Source organism: Atractosteus spatula, chromosome 28, assembly GCF_055471065.1.
Source record: "Atractosteus spatula isolate fAtrSpa1 chromosome 28, fAtrSpa1.hap1, whole genome shotgun sequence".
Classification (NCBI taxonomy): domain Eukaryota; kingdom Metazoa; phylum Chordata; class Actinopteri; order Semionotiformes; family Lepisosteidae; genus Atractosteus; species Atractosteus spatula.
In genome coordinates, this window is record NC_142733.1 from 239,213 (window position 1) to 255,229 (window position 16,017).

Consider the following 16,017-nt stretch of genomic DNA (forward strand, 5'->3'; position numbering starts at 1 on the left):
TGTGGACGACAAATAATTTCTCTTTTGAGATAATGGGGTTTATTCCTCCAGATAAATTTGAAAAGTTTGGAGTCAATTTTCCTAATAGTTGCAGGTGGTACATCCAGAACCAGTGAAGCATAAACTAATCTAGATAAACCCTCAGATTTAGACAAAAGTATTCGACCATTTAAAGAAAGGTCTCTGAACAACCATAAGTCAAGTTTTTTTTCAAATGAATGCATAATTGGAGAAAAGTTTAGATCATTTCTAATTTTTGGATTTTTGGAAATCTTAATACCTAGATATTTAACTACATCTTTTACAGGAATATTACATATAGATGAAACATCACAGTTCCCAAGAGCCATCAGTTCACATTTTTTTAAATTAAGAGAAAGACCAGAAACAGAGGAAAAAACATTTATACATTTAATTGCCTTCTCAATCTCTGCATGGTTTCTTAAAAATAGCGTTGTGTCATCAGCTAATTGGGAACACTTACAGATGCAGCCATTCAAAATGCGCGGGCGATACCGCATTATTTTCCGGTATGCTATACGCAGTCTACCGCAAGTTACCGGTAAATACCGCTAGCAAAACAATAGTATCCGGAATTTCCGCAAGGTGGAGCTAATAAAGCTCAACCTCTCATGTTTGAGCTGTAGCCATCAAAGTCTTTAACGAAGATATTAATAATAGTATTAATAATAAATGACCTTGGACAAGCTGTAAACTCAAAGTATTGCCCTGGTCCACATTCTTTTTTTCATTGACCGTCTTTGTAAAAGTAACACCACAGCATTTCGCAATCACGCATTTTTTTCCAATCATGCAAAGTACAGTAATTTTTGAGAATCGATTCACCATGCCTTACACATGCTCATAAAAGAGATTGATTTAGGAACATAAACATATTACCGTATGCAAACTGTACTGTATACAGTATGTATATGTATATTAAATGTCCTAACTGTGCCCGTTTAAGTATTGAATATTTATATGGAATTTTACCACTGAAGGGAAATCTTAGTGCCTGAGCATAAAAAGAATAGGAGCATACTGCAACGCGTGTGAAGGCCATAAACGATATTAATTTTGGAACATAAACATACAGTATATGGCTGGTCTCGGTACTTAAAAAATACACACCAGTATTCCATTTCTCCCTAAACATTTTATATATATAATATATAATATTGAATATAATATTGAATCGCGTATATATTTTATGAAAGCAAGATTGCTCAGCTGGACAAAAGTACACAACCTACCTTTATCAGAAATATTTATGCATCAAAGCCTTTACCGAAGATATTACTAATAGTATTAATAATGAATGACTTTGGACAAGCTGTATACTCAAAGTTTAATTTCTTTAGCACATTTGTACAAGCACTTGGAATCTGTCCAAGCCATACTTTGTCAGGCATTTTGTTTTACTTCAACGGGCATAAAAACTCCCTTGCTTTTAACAGGGCGTTTCATAATTTCTAACTACGAAAATGATTTAAAACGCGACACTTATCATTCAACTAGAGCTCAAAATATCACAGGGATCCTCAAGAGCACAGCAAAGACTGTATTAAAATATACTTGTATGAGATACATGAGAATCCAGGCTTTTTTTATCAATGCTTTCTTTTCCGTATACCAGATTTTATGGAACCACTTCAGAAGGGTGTCAGCCAGTCAGATTCCAGGAATCGGTACTTTAAAGGAAAAATACACACCGGTATTCCATTTCTCCCTAAACATTTCAAGCATCGAAGTATTTAACTAGCATGTGAAATAGCGTGTGAAAAAGTGGTAGTTTTAAGCTTTTCTGCTAATATAATATGGAATCGCGTATCTAAAGAATTTAATAACGATATGATTATATTCGTGTACTGCGACAGGGCTGTGTAGGGCTGTTTCGCCTGCCTGTGCATGCGAGCTGTCTTGTAGCTGACTGGTCTAGGTGCGTGACTACCAGCTGGCAGGTTGTGTGTTTGAATCCAGCGGGTGCTGGACTTTTCTTTTAACAAACATTTCTTCGAAAAAATAGAATAGCGATATTATGGACAATCAATTGACTTTTATATTTCAAAATATCGCAACATGATCGATTCTAAGTCATTTTTGATAACAATGAATAGTCACCTTCTTCCCTTCTGACAACGGTCCCTGCTTCTGCTTCCTGCTTCTATTGTGTGTGTGTAATAGAGTAAATTTTTATAGAGAAATGGAGGCTAGACAGTATGCGATACAATATAAACATTTATATTGATTTAAATCGTGTTTTGATTTAAATCGCAAACGCGTGTTTAATTATATGTGTTTTTTAAATCATAATCAGGCTAATGCAACATAAATTGATACAGTATCTCTGTCTTATTTTTAGTAAATAAAGTGCATTTTTGCACACTATATGTGCAAACGTTTTATGATATGTCGTTGTTGTGAATGTCTGTGGACATGTGCTGGCTGGACAGGAGGCTCCACTGTACACAGAGAGCTTAGAAGACAAAGATCAGACCTGGGCGCCGACAGTCAATCTGGACAAGACCAGTTATGGTTTTCCAGAAAAAAAGTCAGACCCCAGGGAAACAGCTACAAATTCACACTTAACAACACATTAACACCTAACAACGGGAGCAGGGACGAATTAGGCCAGTACCCACTATTGTTAAACATACAGAAAAGGATATTAAAGTATTGAATATTAGTATTGGCTTTAGTATTAGCCATACAGAACATTAAAGTGCCCCTTTTCCATTCAGCGGGTGCCTGAGCCGTTGTGTCCTATCTTCTGACAGTCGCCGTTGTGAACAAACATTTCTTTGAAAAAATGAGATGTTTCCCTTGGTCAGAGATATAAATATATAATATATAAATAAATTAAATTTAACTAACGTGAAATAGCGTGTGAAAAAGTGGTAGTTAAAGCTTTTCTGCTAATATAATATGGTATCGCGTATCTAAAGAATTTAATAACGATATTATTATATCCGTGTACTGCGACAGGGCTGTGTAGGGCTGTTTCGCCTCTCACTTCATGCAACTGTACCAGGAAGAGGATTTCTTTCTATTCGAAACATGTATTTTAAAAGTTTTAGAAGTAAAAACCTTACAGCGTACAAAGATTTCTAAACTGATCAGGATCATTATCTTTGTCTTATGCATAATAATGTTCACCGCTCTGTCCAGCAAATTAATAATAAACTTTATTTTATATAGCGTTTTAAACGAATAAGTAATTAGATTGCTCATAAACCTAATCACTTGCTTTTTCTTTTTATTTAGGCTCAGATTTCAACTATAGATCGTATTATTAATAACCATAATAACAACCATATAAACATAATACCAACCAAAAACATAGATAACGACCACAATACAAAATCAAATATATCAAACCAATATACTCTCACAATTCCTCCAATTATCATAATCCCGCCACTTATGCAAAACCAAACCCTCCTCCCATCCCAGTTTCTCCTCTTTATCATAAACAAAATCCACTTCAATTTTCAACATAAAGCCTTACTGCTTGCTGGGTTTTTAAAGGGAGGTGTCTTTCACTGGAAATCTCGCCTGCTACTTTCACAAGTATTGTAGGAAGTACAGTGTTAACTGGTAGCTGGGCACCTCAATTAAGTCGCTTTAACATGCTAATGCATTGGTGTAACAGTCCGGGAGTGGCAAGCTTCTAATGTCAACTCGACTTGATTGGAAGACAATGAACATATTTTAGCCCTAAATGAATTAATAGCAAACATGGGTTACATAAAATACATTTTTCCAAGAAAGTTTATAATAATGCGATCTATAGTTGAAATCTGAGCCTAAATATAAAGGAAAAGCATTTTCAGAGAGCAATCACGCTGTGTTTATGTAGAAAAAGCGATTAGGTTTATGAGCAATCTAATTACCTATTCGCCTAAAACGCTATATAAAATAAAGTTTATTTAGAGATGAATGATCAGTGTCGCAGTTTAAATAATTTTCGTAGGAGGGCTTGGACAGATTCCAAGTGCATTTTTGCAATTTACGTTGTAATACAGTTTAGAATACAGTTAGTCTAAGCTTTATCAGCTTTATTTATGGGTTGCAATTTAGAAAAAGTCAAAAACCGCACTCAAAATGCAATTTAGAGCTTTCTGGCAAGGGGAGACACCCAAATTATAATGTAACATGCCACTGTTTGTGCATTAACAAAGTTATACTGCAATTTTCCTTAGATACACGATTAAAAAAAATAAATTTTTTGAATCCCCGGCGGAACACACTCCATAAGAATCAGCGCTTTTATACAGTATATCGTCTTTAAACACATATATTAAAACACACGCTTACGATTTAAATCAAAACGCGATTCAAATCAATATAAATGTTTATTTTGTAACGCATAGGTGACTATTCATTGTTATTAAAAAGACTTAAATTCGATCATGTTGTGATATTTAGAAATATAAATTTGTTTGGTGCGAGTGAGGTTTTATTTAATCTCTGACCAAGGGAAACGTTTCATTTTTTCAAAGAAATGTTTGTTAAAAAATAAAGTGATACACCAATGCATTAGCATGTTAAAGCGACTTAATTGAGGTGCCCAGCTACCAGTTAACACTGTACTTCCTACAATACTTGTGAAACCGGTTTAATTCGTCACAGCCAGCACTCCTGCAGAGAGGGAGTTGTACTCGTAAAGTAGAAGCAGGCGAGATTTCCAGCGAAAGACACCCCCCCTCAAAAACCCAGCAAGCAGTAAGGCTTTATGTTGAAAATTGAAGTGGATTTTGTTTATGATAAAGAGGAGAAACTGGGATGGGAGGAGGGTTTGGTTTTGCATAAGGGGCGGGATTATGATAATTGGAGGAATTGCGAGAGTATATTGGTTTGATATATTTGATTTTGTATTGTGGTCATTATCTATGTTTTTGGTTGGTATTATGTTTATATGGTTGTTTTTGTTGGTTGGTTGTTATTATGGTTATTAATAATACGATCTATAGTTGAAATCTGAGCCTAAATAAAAAGAAAAAGCAAGTGATTAGGTTTATGAGCAATCTAATTACTTATTCGTTTAAAACGCTATATAAAATAAAGTTTATTATTAATTTGCTGGACAGAGCGGTGAACATTATTATGCATAAGACAAAGATAACGATCCTGATCAGTTTAGAAATCTGTGTACGCTGTAAGGTTTTTACTTCTTAAACTTTTAAAATACATGTTTCGAATAGAAAGAAATCCTCTTCCTGGTACAGTTGCATGAAGTGAGAGGCGAAACAGCCCTACACAGCCCTGTCGCAGTACACGGATATAATCATACTGTTATTAAATTCTTTAGATACGCGAATCCATATTATATTCCCTTTTAATCAAATTCTAAAAGTATGCTTGTTGACTCCGGTATCACGTTAGTTAAAGACTTCAAAGCTTAAAATGTTTAGGGAGAAATGGAATACTGGTGTGTATTTTTTTCTTTAAAGTACCAAGACCAGCTACTGTATATACTGTACGTTTATGTTCCAAAATTAATATCGTTTATGGCCTTCACACGCGTTACAGTATGCTCCTATTCTTTTTATGCTCAGCTACTAAGATTTCCCTTCAGTGGTAAAATTCAATATCTACAATGGGCACAGCAAAGACGTTTACTGTAAGTCTTTCTACGACAGACCAACGGACCACGAATGCCCCTGTTGGTCAACCAATCACCTACTGCGGTGCCACGCGTCATCTTGCGTCACGCTGCGCGACGCCACCTGCCTGTAACGCGCACTTTGAATGGCTGCATCTGTAATCTCTCTATCCTGTATTTGAATACCCTGAAACACATCTTTTTTTATATGAATAGCCATAACTTGTGTGACCAGCAGGAATAAGAATGGGCTTATGGGACATCCTTGTCGAATTCCCCTGCCAATCCTAAATCTATGAGAAGTTCCATGAGCCAATTTAACAGAGCTGTTACCTTGATTGTACAAAGTTCTAATTACCTTTTGAAAATACTCACCAAAGCCAAAAAAATTGAGAGTTTCAAAAATAAAAGAATGTTCAATTGTGTCAAAAGCCTTATAAAAGTCCACAAATAGAATAAAGCTATCCTGACTAATAAGTTCACCATAGTCTACAAGGTCCAACACCAATCAAATATTATTACATATATGTCTTCCTTTCATGAAACCTGATTGTGACTCATCAATAATTGAGTCAAGGCCTGTTTTCAGTCTCTCTGCAAAAATAGAAGCAAGAATCTTTCCATCATTATTAATCAAAGTGATAGGCCGCCAATTATCTATCAACAAATAATCTTTATCTGGTTTTGGAATTATGGTTATTAAGCCCTGAGTCATCGAGGTTGGTAAAACTCCCTTTTCAATTGACTCTTTAAACACCAGAAGAAGAAATTCAGCCAAATCATCTCGAAAGGTTTTATAAAATTCAGTGGTAAGGCCATCATTACCAGGAGATTTGTTAACCTTGAGCTTATTAATAACTTTCTTAATTTCAAAGATGGATATCTCTTTATCACAGATGGCTTTAAACCCTTCGTCTATAGTTTTAAGGTCTTCTTTTAATGAGTTCAGAAAATCACACATTTTATCTGTAGAACATGCCTTACTAGTATATAACTTACAGATGCAGCCATTCAAAGTGCGCATCACAGACACGTACCGCAGGTGACGTCGCTCAGTATGACGCAAGATGACGCGTGGCACCGCAGTACGTGATTGGTTGACCAACAGGGGCACTCGTGGTCCGTTGGTCTGTCGTAGAAAGACTTACAGTAAACGTCTTTGCTGTGCCCATTGTAGATATTGAATTTTACCACTGAAGGGAAATCTTAGTAGCTGAGCATAAAAAGAATAGGAGCATACTGTAACGCGTGTGAAGGCCATAAACGATATTAATTTTGGAACATAAACATACAGTATATAGCTGGTCTTGGTACTTTAAAGAAAAAAATACACACCAGTATTCCATTTCTCCCTAAACATTTTAAGCTTTGAAGTCTTTAACTAACGTGATACCGGAGTCAACAAGCATACTTTTAGAATTTGATTAAAAGGGAATATAATATGGAATCGCGTATCTAAAGAATTTAATAACAGTATTCGTGTGCTGCGACAGGGCTGTGTAGGGCTGTTTCGCCTGCTTGTTCATGTGAGCTGTCTTGTAGCCGACTGGTCTAGGTGCGTGACTACCAACTGGCAGGCTGTGTGTTTGAATCCAGCTGGTGCCGGACTTTTCTTTTAACAAACATTTCTTCGAAAAAATAGAATAGCGATATTATGGACAATCAATTGACTTTTATATTTCAAAATATCGCAACATGATCGATATTTGCGATATTTTGAACATATCTTCCCTTCTGACAGCGGTTCCTCCTTCTATTGTGTGTGTGTGTGCAACAGAGTAAATTTTTATAGAGAAATGGAGGCTGGACAGTATGCGTTACAATATAAACATTTATATTGATTTAAATCGTGTTCTGATTTAAATCGCAAATGCGTGTTTAATTATGTGTTTTTTAATCATAATCAGGCTAATGCATTTCTACATTTTCTGTATGAACCAGCTTAGAGGTTCATACAGAAAGACAGCTTGTGTTTAAATTGAGTGTAAGGTAATTTATGCTTCTAAAGTCATGGTCAGCATTTATTATTGTACTGTGCTGTAAACTTTTTCTGTGCCTAGTCACATTATTTTATAGCGTTTTTATTGCATTATTAAATCCGGTGGCGCTGTGTGTTACAGTAGTTTCCTGACTCCCATGTCACATGGTCTGTGATTGAATCCCATAGAACTATGACTTTATTTTTTAACAAACATTTCTTTGAAAAAATGAAACATTTCCCTTGGTCAGAGATTAAATAAAACCTCACTCGCACCAAACAAATTTATATTTCTAAATATCACAAAATACGTTCATTGTCTTCCAATCGAGTCGAGTTGACATTGGAAGCCTGCCACACCCAGACTGTTAAACCAATGCATTAGCATGTCAAAGCCCATCGAGGGTATTGAGCCAGTATTGGCTTTAGTATTCCCCCCCTCTCCCCTCAATTCAATTCAATTCAAGGTGTTTTATTTGCATGACAGATGGGTACAAGCAGTGTTGGGTATGTATATTGTAACGCTTACGGCAGACAGGCACTGTGTAAGAGCTGGCGCACCAGAGCAGTGCACCGAGGGAGCGTCTGCATTTATAACTTAGTTTTTAAAATTAGTCAAGCAATATGAAGCATCTCCTTTTACTTAGTGCCTGAGCATAAAAAGAATAGGAGCATACTGCAACGCGTGTGAAGTCCATAAACGATATTAATTTTGGAACTTAAACATACAGTATATGGCTGGTCTCGGTACTTTAAAGAAAACATACACACCAGTATTCCATTTCTCCCTAAACATTTTAAGCATCGAAGTCTTTAACTAACGCGATACCGGAGTCAACAAGCATACTTTTAGAATTTGATTAAAAGGGAATATAATATGGAATCGCGTATCTCAAGAAATTAATAACGATATAATTATATTCATGTTGCAAAAGAACTGCAACGGACATAAAAACTCCCTTGCTTTTAACAGAGCGTTCCATAATTTCTAACTACGAAAATGCCAGGTGAAAGGATTTGTAAACATATTTTGTTAAAGCAAGTCAGTTTTTTCCGCAACACATAAAAGACATGTTTCCAAGAAAGTTTAGCCTTTGTCACTAATGAAACCACTAAATAAAGACATAAATATAGAAATCTTAAGATTTGTTTTATTTAATGTTGGTAGCAGGATGAACTGTCAGAGTGTATATTTTGTCGCAGAGTTGCTGCAAGATGTTAACAGTGAAAAAGGTATTTAGAAATGAATTATTTCAAGATGAAAATTTTCAGAATAATTGCAAATCTAGCAGGATAGAGAAAGCACAGAAAACTGGCAGTTAGATTGATCAGATTAGTATGAGAAGTCATTTAGCAAAGGGAATTAGAAGAGTGACAAACTAGTATACTTTAGATCTTTTTTTCTGAACCAGGGACAATCTGATCATGTTTCCCTATAACAATAATAAAAAACTTTATTTGATATATCACCATTAAAGGTGGCATCTCAAAGCAATACAGTAGATGTAAAAACAGATAAAAGGACCACAGATTACAAAGTAAATGCATATAAGAAAGACAAGCAGTTAGAGGTGCTACCAAAATTAGAAAATGAAGCAGATACAGACACTAAGTCTTCTGAAAAGAAAGGTTCTGAGGTTAGATTTAAACTGGCCCTGGTGTGTGTGTGTTTGTGTCTGTCTGTCCTGTGATGGACTGGCGCTATGTCCAGGGTGTATTCTGCCTTGTGTCCGTCGCTTACTGGGATAGGCTCCAAATCCTCTGTACTGGATAAAGAGATTAGAAATGGATGGAAGTAAAGGCACTGTGTGGATGGAACTATACACAGTGTTAGAAACCCACTATGAAATGGCAGCATCTCACTGAGAATAAAACATTTTATAGTGCTGGCTTAAGGAAACAGCCTTTCCACCTCTCTTGCACATCAGTATCCATACCTAGTTATTTAAACAAATTCCCTCTAATTATAAACATCTTAATATGCTGGCTCTGTGGATCTGCATCAGCTATGTTTGCCCATTCCTTCAATTCATGTGCATCCAACACACAGTTCAAAGCTAGCAACTACACAAAATCTAAAATATGAGCTCTACTTGCCACTTACAATACCAACAGTACCAGCTAACTTTAGTAGTGACATTTTCATGGATCTTTTTAACAATAAAATTTACAACATCAGACTTCAGACACAATTAAACAGGCCTCAAAAAAGTCTGGTACAAACATTTTCAGCATGGAATAAACCTTTACTTTAATGGTATAAACCTTAAATGGATTCATATTCTCAATAAGATTTGGTGCTCAGTAAAATGACAGAAGACATACGTATCATGCTTATCCTTCTATTTTTCATAATCGTAAACTCCTTAAGGCAGTTACATTTTCTCTGTTCTGACCTGGAGTTACAGAGAAATTTAAATTCTAATAAGAGATTTGTAATGAGGAAAGTCATACCAATCACTCATACCAGGATTTGCAATTACAATACAAATACTTTCTTTCTGTATGTGTTTATTTTGCAGTTTGAGTCTATGGCATTCCTTTGGGGGTCTATACTCCAAGGCATGACTTTTTTATGGGAACATGACATTTTTTTAAAGTCTTTTAATGCAAGCTTCATATAAACCCTTAGGTACTTGAATGGCACAGATTCATTGAAATGATTCAATTTCTTTTGAAAATATTTGGGATAATACATATTCCAGAAATCACAGCCGTTGAATTTTCCAGAAATTAATTTCTCTCAGGGTGTATTTAACCCCTCATGGATGGCATTGTATGAAATGAGTTTGTAGTTCCCCATTTGCCTCTATTATGAGATGCTGTGGACACTATTTTATACATTTTAGGAGTGTCCATAGGAAGGTATGTTCTAGAAAGAGTGAACTTCTGTTTTGCCATTATTTTTAATAGGGGCGTTACATGTTTACACTTGGTGCTCCTACTAGAGGAGAGGATATGATTAATCTAGGCTTATCACAGAAACTGAAACACATCTGGTTGGTGAGTCTACTGTGGGTAAAATGTTACTGGTACCGCATGTTGTAAAGCTCGGTATTTTCTCTCTTGGCCTGACTTTTTTTAATGTCTGAGTGTTAGAATCCATGTTGTTGCTGGTTAGGGAATGGTAGGTGCTGTGATTGACACAGTCAAAGCCTTGTACAGAGATACCATTGTAGCTGTTTGACAGTATTTTAGATGCCCTTAGTTAAAAGCATGGGAGGAAGTACTGCCAAGGGAAAGGGGGGGAGCAAGGATTTTTTCTTTGAGTTTGTGAGGTTGTTTTTTGTTATATTGTGTTTCAGAAAGCAAGAAAATAAGATTTACTGTATGATAAAAAGAGAAAGAGCTGGAGTAGATCCTCAGATCAGTTTGCTACCAGCAATCAAACAAAAAAATGGAAAGAATTCTCTCCTCCTGATTGGAACCTTTCTTACTGTCTTATTATAATTTATCAGGCTACCTTTTAATTTCCACTGAGAGAAGGAAGTCACTTGTCATGCAGCTATTTTATTCTTCATTGCACAATATGCTCTAAGTTAGCAAATGAAACATGAAATAAATCAAGAATACGATTAACATGAATGTATAAACATCCAAACTATACTTTATCACATTTAATTATTGGGTTAGCTTTTTATTGAGCCAAAATGTTATAAATGTGTGAACGTCTGTAAAATGGAAATATTTATATTTTTCTCTTTTCTGTTACCTGCCTGACAGCATTTTGTATCCCATTCTGTATATTACTGGAAAATATTAGACCCAACCTAAAGAATTCATGGGGGTAGTGGGACACAGTACTGCAAAGAGTCTCCTAAAGGGACAGAGCTATTAGTACTTATGTGTTTGAGTCTGGAGAATATAGTAAACTCTAAACATTAAGGGAATGCATGGAATCGGAAAATATAAATTGCATAGTACACAAGACTTAACTGGTTTTATTCTAGGAAAGCAGACAAGACTGAGTCATGGGACTCAGAGGATCCAAGGCTAGACTGAGTATAATAGGCTTCGGGCTTCTATTGTGACATCTACTGTAAATTACAGAAATGTTAAAAGTAAACAAAATAAAGTAACTAAAATGTGGTCTGAAATCACCCCTTTAGACACCCCTTTTACTTCATTGGTGTCAGATATGAAAGGCAATAGTCTCCCGTTCTGTCTGCTGTGTGTTGCAGCAGAGGGACTCCCTGCAGCTGAAAGGGGCAGAGTAACTTGCATGCCCTCTAGTACAGTTTACACATGCACGACTTTAAAAGCTAGCAAGACAGGTTTCGATTCACATTAGCTGGCGAGCCTTGTTAAAAAAACGAATGATAATGTAACATGCCACTGTTCATGAAATAAGTTATACTGAGATTTCCTAAGATACGCGATTAAAAAATAAATAAATAAAAATTTGAATCTCCTGCGGAACACATTCCATAAGAATCAGCGGTTTTACAGTATATATCGCCTTTAAAGGTGGCTTCTCAAAACGCTTTACGGGATAAAAACAACCAGAACAGCAGCAACAACAATATTGTATTTCGTTGCATTTTGAAAACCAAGTAATAACTTAACTATACAGTACGTGCAAACGTTTCGTATGTTGCTGTCATGAATGCCTGCGTACCCATAAGTATCTTATTTGCCTTGAGTCTGTCTACAGTATCTCTATCCCACTACCCCCCTCTCTCCCTCAATTCAATTCAATTCAAGGTGTTTTATTTGCATGACAGATGGGTACAATTCTTGTTGGGAATGTATACTTTGATATTTACACCCGGCGCGGCACCGAGGGAGCGTCTGCATTTATAACTTGGTTTTTAAAATTAGTCAAGCAATATGAAGCATCTCCTTTAACTTTTAAGTCCCTTAAATACATTGAGCACAGCTTTCTCACCATTCTTACACAAAGCAGAAACTGTCCGATGACTCACAGTACAAGTGGAAAGATTACAGATTTTAATCGTCTTTAATTTTGTCTTTAATTTTGCCTGTGGAGTGTATCTTATTAAGCTATAAATTGTATTTTGAGCGCGTTTTTTGACTTTTTTAAATTGCATTTTGGGCGCGGACAGCACATACAAGGGTTAATGAACTGCGCCAAGAAATTTAAAATAGTATTCTTTAGGTGTGAGGGTAGGAGTGGACCGCAGCAGGCATAATCAGCAAACCAGGAAAACAAAGAACAGGACAGTTGAGATGTGTATCCAGAAAGCGAGTGATCAGAAAAAGGAAATGGAAAACGCAGAAAAAGGAAACGCTTTACAGGATAAAAACAATAACAACAGTAGTGGCTGGGCAAACGATTTTTTTTATCGAAATACAAATTGAGATACTGTACTGTATAATGATGTGCATGAACAAAGGTATACTGCAATTTTCCTTAGATAAGCGATTAATGCTTCGTAGGAGGAGGCGGTCTTTTCCTCTTGTCTAACAGTCTGTCCACAAACAAAACATTCCTGTTAGACAAGAGGAATTGAAAAAAAACAATTTTGTCAATGAAAACCGGTGTGTGTGTCTCTCCCTGCTGGATGTCCCTCTCACAAACTACTGAATGAATAAAATAATTTTATTGAAAACGCGTTTGCGATTGTCTGGTATTTAATTTGGTCCCTTTTAACTGTTTTTCGATCTACTGTATTGCTTTGAGATGCCACTTTTAAAGGCGATATGTAAAATAAAGTTTTTTATTATTGTTATAGAGAAACATGATCAGATTTTCCCTGGTTCAGAAAAAAGATCTAAAGTGCTACACATAACTTTCTTAATTCGATGTATTTAAAGCAGTGAACCACTGTAGGTGTCACATAACATTCAGAAATACAATCACGTATTTGACAAATAAAAACTATTATAATCTAATCCTTCCACGTTTGATCCCAAAATCCCAAGAAATATAAATCTTGACGGGTAGAAAGCTATGCTGAAAGTTTATTAAGATACTTAAAAGACAAAGATACTGTATCAATTTATGTTGCATTAGCCTGATTATGATTAAAAAACACATATAATTAAACACGCGTTTGCGATTTAAATCAGAACACGATTTAAATCAATATAAATGTTTATATTGTAACGCATACTGTCCAGCCTCCATTTCTCTATAAAAATTTACTCTGTTGCACACACACACACAATAGAAGCAGGCACCGCTGTCAGAAGGGAAGATATGTTCAAAATATCGCAAATATCGATCATGTTGCGATATTTTGAAATATAAAAGTCAATTGATTGTCCATAATATCGCTATTCTATTTTTTCGAAGAAATGTTTGTTAAAAGAAAGGTCCAGCACCAGCTGGATTCAAACACACAACCTGCCAACTGGTAGTCACGCACCTAGACCAGTCGGCTACAAGACAGCTCACATGAACAGGCAGGCGAAACAGCCCTACACAGCCCTATCGCAGCACACGAATACCGTTATTAAATTCTTTAGATACGCGATTCCATATTATATTCCCTTTTAATCAAATTCTAAAAGTATGCTTGTTGACTCCGGTATCACGTTAGTTAAAGACTTCAAAGCTTAAAATGTTTAGGGAGAAATGGAATACTGGTGTGTATTTTTTTCTTTAAAGTACCAAGACCAGCTATATACTGTATGTTTATGTTCCAAAATTAATATCGTTTATGGCCTTCACACGCGTTACAGTATGCTCCTATTCTTTTTATGCTCAGCTACTAAGATTTCCCTTCAGTGGTAAAATTCAATATCTACAACAGGCACAGCAAAGACGTTTACTGTAAGTCTTTCTACGACAGACCAACGGACCACGAGTGCCCCTGTTGGTTAACCAATCACCTACTGCGGTGCCACGCGTCATCTTGCGTCACACTGAGCGACGCCACCTGCGGTACGTGTCTGTAACGCGCACTTTAAATGGCTGCATCTGTATAATGTCCATTCTTTTTTTCCAAATTATAGAAGTATTTTGAGTTTTTTTCGCCTTCCTCCAACTGTCGTCTCCTGGATCTAACAAAGGCTCCTTTTGCTTTTTCCATGTATAGTTCATCCAGTTCAGCTTGCAGTCCAATTAATTTACAAGCATCTGTTTGATTAGTATTGCTGTCATCAGTAAGATCACAAATTGCCTTAATAACTTCCTCTTCCTTTATTTTATTAGAGTGTGCAGCTTCTTTACTTCTTTTCATAGCAATTAATCTTATCTTATACTTCATAAATTCCCAGTTTTGGCTATATGAATTTGTTAATTGAGCTCGCCTCCAATATGTTTGTATAATTTCCTTAATTTCCATTTTAAAGCTGTCATTTTCCAAAATCTTATTATTTAGTTTCCAATAAGTCTTAGGGACTTTAGAATCCTCATTGTTACTCAAGTTAACAGAAAGATAAATTGCTTTTGTACAGATAGTACTGATGGTTCAATAGAAACCTTGTTAATCTGTCCTTCTAATGCATTTGAACTTAACCAAAAATCTATTCTTGATTGTTTAGATCTGTCCTTGTTATACCACGTGAACTCCTTTAGTCCTGGATGTTTACATCTCCATATATCACTAATTCCTAAGCCTTGACATAACCTGTGCAACTCCATATCAGGAGGGGGAGATCTAGCAGGTACAGGGTATCTATCCAACTTAACATCAAAGACTGTGTTAAAATCACCCCCTAAAATAATTTCAATATCCTGGAACTTGTCCTTCACCTTATTCACTTCTTCTTCAACTTCAAGAAACAAGTCTCTGCTATATTGTTTATTATTAAAAGCATATATATTCCCCAGCAAAAACATTTTCCCATTAAGAGCCACTACAATAATTATCCATCTGCCCAAATGATGAGCTCTACTACTAATAATTTTACCTTTAAATGTACCCTTTAATATTGCAACCCCCGCAGAATGATTACTACCAAATGATAACCAGACATCACTCCCCCATTGACTCTTCCAAAAATTCAAATCCGAAGAACAAGCGTGCGTCTCTTGTAAAAAATAAAAATCTGCATTAAACCTTTTGCAGTACAAAAAAATAGCCTTTCATTTTGTCAAATCACGAATACCCCTGACATTAATAGAACACAGCGATAAGGACATATATAACCTTTAACAAGAAAAAACTTTTTGAATGAAAAACTGAGATATATGTAACTCGAGGGGTCCTTATTCCCTATAAAATACAAATAGCACAGGAGAGAAAAAAAAAACACGTATACTTGTAAGAACTATGCCGATAATAACACAGACATATATATAGATGTTATAATTCAACAATCATATAAATAAAATTTAAACTATTTATAAAAGATCGTTAGAACGTCAGAGTAAGTCCCAAGTAAACAGTCTTTTCTTTATTCCCTTTTTTATTCCGGCTTCACTTCCACACCATCAATGAAAGCCTTTCCACCCACGAAGTAGGCTCTGCGCCCTTTCTCCCTGGCGTCTCTCACCCGGGGCCACAGCAGTCTGCGCGCCGCC